The sequence below is a fragment of the Rhinopithecus bieti genome, unplaced genomic scaffold (assembly GCF_001698545.2).
Source record: "Rhinopithecus bieti isolate Rb0 unplaced genomic scaffold, ASM169854v2 scaffold_17184, whole genome shotgun sequence".
Lineage (NCBI taxonomy): Eukaryota > Metazoa > Chordata > Mammalia > Primates > Cercopithecidae > Rhinopithecus > Rhinopithecus bieti.
The window spans coordinates 2,335,134-2,341,133 of NW_016809106.1; the positions used below are offsets into that span (position 1 = coordinate 2,335,134).

The 6,000-nt window shown below is 46.0% G+C and overlaps 1 protein-coding gene and 1 long non-coding RNA gene across 2 annotated transcripts in view; both read right to left on the reverse strand.

Moving 5' to 3' along the window:
• ANKRD33B (ankyrin repeat domain 33B) overlaps positions 1-6,000 on the reverse strand; it is a 104,889-nt gene that overhangs the window by 42,935 nt on the left and 55,954 nt on the right. The gene's annotated exons all lie outside the window — the stretch shown is intronic.
• LOC108539688 (uncharacterized) overlaps positions 3,196-6,000 on the reverse strand; it is a 16,502-nt gene continuing 13,697 nt past the window's right edge. Inside the window, exon 3 of the long non-coding RNA XR_001888463.1 lies at positions 3,196-3,815. This is a non-coding gene — a long non-coding RNA (uncharacterized LOC108539688). The remainder of the gene's footprint in view (positions 3,816-6,000) is intronic.

Sequence of the window (6,000 nt, forward strand, 5' to 3'; positions counted from 1 at the left end):
AAAACATATTGAACATAATGTAACATCTTCCTTTGCATATAATTACACAAGTAGTTCATATTTATTGCAGAAAAGATCCAAAATTAAAGAGAAGAAGTAAAATTATAGACCAGACACACACATATGCCCACATTTTTCTTTAAACTAAAACAGGACCATTTGCTGTATGTCTTAGTTAGGACTATATCAGCAATATCTTCACATCAATAAAAGTAACTGTTTCAAAATTTCTGGTAGATACAGAGTATTCTATTCTATGTGGGGTAGAATTGCCATTATTTAACAAACCCCTGTTCTCAGATACTCAGATGATCTGTTTCTCACTTTCTTATGAGTAAAACCTGCAGCGAAAAGCCCTGGAGCTAAGGCTTTGTGTATTTTCTTTCTTGTTTTCTCAGGAAACATTGTTAGGAGCAGGATTTCTGGATGAAAGAAAACAGGTATTTTGAAAGCTTTTAGCATATACTGCAAACCTGCCCTTCAGGAAGGTCCCAGATGGCATCTGCCTTTGCCAACCCTGACATCCAACCTGCACTTAAAGGGCTCAGGTTAAAAGGAACGCCTTCCCTAAGTGGCTACAAGAGGGACGCTCTCAGGGCTCCGGAAGTATCTGGCTCCTGAATTAGGTCTCTCTCAGGACCACCCTCCCCTCCCCTCCTTCTCACCTCAACCAGGGAAGGGTTCTGCTCTGGACAGATAGCCCCTCCTCCTCCCCACCACACTCCTCCAGCTTCCTAAGGTAAAACTTCCCAAAATGTGCAGCAGGCACCTGCTGGCAGCCACCTTGAGAAGGCTGATATAATATTTAGAAACCTAAGAACATCACTTTTTTTTTTTTTTTTTTGAGACGGAGTTTTGCTCTGTGGCCCAGGCTGAAATGCAGTGGTGCGATCTTGGCTCACCACAACCTCTGCCTCCCGGGTTCAAGCGATTCTCCTGCCTCAGCCTCCCGAGTAGCTGGGATTACAGGTGCCTGCCACCAAGCCCAGATAATTTTTGTATTTTTTAGTAGAGACAGGGTTTTACCATGTTGGCCAGGCTGGTCTCAAACTCCTGACCTCGAATGATCTACCTCAGCCTCCCAAAGTGTTGGGATTACAGGCATGAGCCACGGCACCCAGCCAGAACATCACTTATTATATTAACAAATTAAATGAGGCCAGGTGCAGTGGCTCGTGCCTATAATTCCAGCACTTTGGGAGGCCAAGGTGGGAAGACCACTTGAGGCCAGGAGTTTGAGACCAGCCTGGGCAAGACAGTGAGATGCCATCTCTACAAAAAAAATTTTTTTTTTAATTAGCCATACATGGTGGCACATGCCTATAGTCCCAGCTACTCAGGAGGCTGAGATGGGAGGATTGCTTGTGCCTGGGAAGTCAAGGCTGCAGTGAGCCGAGATCATGCCACTGAACTCCAGGCTGGGTGACAAAGCAAGACCCTGTCAAAAAAAAAATTGGGGATGGGAGGAAGATGATTATTATCTAAGTGAGTTAAAGCTCTCAACACATACACATGCACACACAGGAAACTGCATAGAAAACATCTAGAAGAACCACACCAAAATATTAAGAACAGAAGGAACATGAATGGGAGGTATGTGATGGTTAATTTCATGTATCAACTTGGCTAGGCCACAGTACCCAAGTATTTAGTCAAACATTATTCTAGATATTTCTGTGAAGGTATTCTTTAAATGAGACTGATACTTAAATCAACAGACTTTGAGTAAAGTAGATGCCCTCTGTCATGGGAGTGGGCCTCATCCAGTCAGCTGAAAACCTTAAGAGGAAAAAGACTAGCCTCCCCACATCCTGGAAAGAAAAAACTTGACCAGCAGCACTGCTTCGGAGTCAAACTGCAACTCTCCCCCAGATCTCTAGGTTTGAACTTGCCAGCCCCTACAATCACGCACGCCACTTCCTTAAAACAAATCTCTCTCTTTCTCTACATATATGTACACACACACATACACACACACACACACACACACACACACAATTTCTCTGGAGACCCCTGACTAATCCAGGGTGGGTAGGGTGGGGAAGGAATATTTTGGAAGAACTTACTTTCAATTTTTTTTTTTTTTTTTTTTTGAGATGGACTCACGTCTGTCACCAGGCTGGAGGCAGGACGCGTTTCAGCTTCACTGCAACCTCCGCTCCTGGGTTCAGCGATCTCCTGCCCAGCTTCCCAAGTACTGGACTACAGGCGCGTGCCACTACGTCCAGCCAATTTTTGTATTTTAGAGAGACGGTTTTCACCATATGGCCAGGATGTTCCTCAATCTCTTGACCCTGTGATCGCACTCAATCACCTCTCCAAAGGCCTGGGATTACAGACGTGAGCCTAACTCCGTATGATTTCTGTGCAGTTAGAATTCTTATGTAAAACAAAGCCTGTATTCATTGGGAAATGATATCGTTTTAATTAACATTGAAAAAAGGCAAGCAAACACAAGTTTACAGTTAATAACATCCTCATTAAGAAATAGTTACAGTAACCTACTGTAAACAAATGCAAACCAAGAGTGTCTGTGAAGGAAAAAGGAGGGCTGGGTGCGCGTGAGGGCCCAGCACAGTCTACAGAAGAAGCGGGAGTCCACGACAGCCAGGGGAGAGACGAGGGCACCAGATGGCCTCAGGGAGCCCTCAGAGCCACGGGGGCCTATGGTACCACAGTAAGGGGAGCCATCATCCTGAGAATCCAGAAAAAAGGATGTCACCGATGCTGAGTGTAGAAAAAATTCCAAAACCAAGAGAGTACATTTCAGGACACTTAAAAATCCATTTCATATAAAACCCCATAAATTACACGCAGCAATAGGTCAGGGGAGATGTCTGTGTGGCTTTATGGAATGAAGCAAGAATTCTGGCTTCTAAAAGAGCTACTATATTTCTTTTTTTTTTTTTTGAGACGGAGTCTCGCTCTGTCGCCCAGGCTGGGTGCAGTGGCCAGATCCCTCAGCTCACTGCAAGCTCCTGCCTCCTGGGTTTATGCCATTCTCCTGGCCTCACCTCTTCTTGAGTAGCTGGGATGACAGGCGCCCCACCTCGTCCCCACTAGTTTTTTTTTTTTTTTGTTATTTTAGTAGAGACGGGTTTCACCCATTGTAGCCAGGAGGTCCTGATACTCCTGACTCTCGTGAACCACCCGTCTCGCCTCTCCAAATGTGCTGGGATTACAGCTTGAGCCACCTGCGCCCGGCCGAGAGCTACTATATTTCTAAAAGGTGGCCATGAGCTGCTACTAACACATGTGTGATTTGCTGCGTAAACTATTTTAGGCAAGTTTCAATCATCTCAGGATATTTTAAGACAATGCAAATTAAAATCATCAGGGGTCTAAGAAAAGAATCTTGCACTGGGGACAGGGGTGGGCATCCAGGATAAACATCAATGATAGCATTTGGTCACAGCAGCTGCAATGGCACAAGAGAGACGGATTCCCTGTGAGGAGGCGACTTCCCAGTTCAGTTCACACAGGTAATTCAGGAATACTCAGGCAGCGTGAATGAAGACTGACTCCAGTGTTCCTTCCGAATGTCCTCTGGAGACAGTGCCTTACCATCTGCCATGCACGGAACATTTGTGTCCCTTCAAAATTCATATGTTGAAGTCCTAACTCTCACGGTGATGGTATTAGAAGATGCAGCCGCTGGGAGGTAACCAGGTCATAAGGGCAGCGCCAATGGGATTGGTGCCCTTATACAAGAGGACCCCGAGAGCTGCCTTGCCCTCTCCACGCTGTGGGGACACAGTAAGAAGGTGCTGTCTATGAACCAGAAAGTAGGCCCATGATCTTGGACTTCTCAGCCTCTAGAACGGTAAGAAAGAAATCTCCATTGTTTATAAGTCACCCAGTTTACTGTACTGCGTTATAGCAGCCTCAACGGACTAAGACATCATCTAATTAACCTATTCTCCAAACAAGATTCCAAAGGAAAGGATACTTCATACAAGTCTTAAAAATTCTAAGATCCCTCAACACCAGTTCATTGCTTCAACATATCATAGAAAAGCAGTGAGTACTGCAGCCACAAGCCCAGCGCCACAGGCAGGAATCCTTTCCCTGGACCTAAATGGAATGAAAGAGCATGAGAGGGAGGCCCCAGTAAGGCAGGGAGTCTTCAACACATGCGGCTTGTAGAGAAGACTAAGTGTGCACATCAACCACCACTGCTGGCCTTAAATTCCACACTACGCTATGCACTGGGTGTCATACAAGGCAAACCCTTCCCGGTCAAGTCTCAAGGCTGGCAAATGAATTCAACTGCAAAGACCAGCCAGGAAATTTCCTTTCTGAAGGGTCTCCCCAGGAATTCCGATTTGTCTGCAATTTCTATGATATGACATCTACTTTCTTGTAAATACACTCCCTAAGTGTGATTGGTAGTATCTTGAACCAGATACTTTCTGGGATGTGTTGTTAGAAGTTTGGAGGGTAAAGGTCAGGTCCAGTTCTAGTGCAGCGGGGTGGCAAGTGGCAAGGGGAGAGGATTTCCTGGCCAGGAGGCAGGACCCACGGGTCAATCCCTGCAGGGTGTGGCCCCAGCACCGCAGGTCAGACACCACCACTTCAGTCCACTGCCTCTCCAAAGCCAGCTCATAATAAAGAATCCCGTGGAACGTTCCATGCACCAAACCTTAACCATGGATCAGTGTTGGGGAAAAGCGGGTGAACCACACAGACACAGGGACAACCCCACTGAGCTGCCTGGACTCAGGCAGCCCCTGTTCCAAGTGCCCTTTGGTATGTGTGTATGAGTGTTTATTACGAAAAAAATTCCAAATATAGAGAAAAGTAAAATAGAAAGTAAGATAAGTAAGATAAACACCCATGTCTTCATCGGTTACATTAACAAAGGTCAATATTTTGTCATAACTGCTTCAAACTTTTTTTTTTTTTTTGAGGCGGAGTCTCGCTCTGTCGCCCGGACTGAAGTGCAGTGGCCAGATCTCAGCTCACTGCAAGCTCCGCCTCCCGGGTTCACGCCATTCTCCTGCCTCAGCCTCCCGAGTAGCTGGGACTACAGGCGCCCGCCACCTCGCCCGGCTAGTTTTTTTGTATTTTTAATAGAGACGGGGTTTCACTGTGTTAGCCAGGATGGTCTCGATCTCCTGACCTCATGATCCGCCCGTCTCGGCCTCCCAAAGTGCTGGGATTACAGGCTTGAGCCACCGCGCCCGGCCTGCTTCAAACTTTTTAAAGGAATCCACATTACAGAAAAAGTTGAAATGCCTTTTGTACTTTCTTCTCCATCCCTCCCAGAGGTGATCACTGTTTGGTGCTGCTGTGAATGCTCTGATTTTGCTTCTGCGTTTTTATTACGTACGCATGTATCCATAAACAATATATTTATTTATTTTTACTCATTTATTTTGAGATGGAGTTTCGCTCTGCTGCCCAGGCTGGAGTGCAGTGGCACAATCTCAGCTCACTGCAACATCCGCCCCCCAGGTTCAAGCAATTCTCCTGCCTCAGCCTCCCAGGTAGCTGGGATTACAGTCTTCCGCCACCACGCCCAACTAATTTTTTTTACTTTTAGTAGAGACAGGTGTTCGCCATGTTGGCCAAGCTGGTCTCAAACTCCTGACCTCAGGTGATCCACCCACCTCAGCCTCCCAAAGTGCTAGGATTACAGATGTGAGTCACTGTGCCCGGCCCATAAGCAATATATTTAATAGAGAGCATTATTTCCTATTTCAAATATTTGCACAAAATGCTCTCCATGTACATTTGAGCCTGAAACTTGGTTTATTCACACAGTGCTGGACGTGATCTAGCCAAATCACTGGCAAATGCATTGTGATTACTATAGTGTCTCTGCATATCCATCCATGCCCCTAAACTGACAGACACTGTGTCCAAAGTTCTGTGATTACAAACACAGAGCACTGAAATTAAAACCTTCATCTGTATCTCCTGATGCACCTCAGCTGGAAATTAATTGGGATCCTTGTCTGTGTCAGTTTTTCGACTAGGGCACTATTGACATGTGGG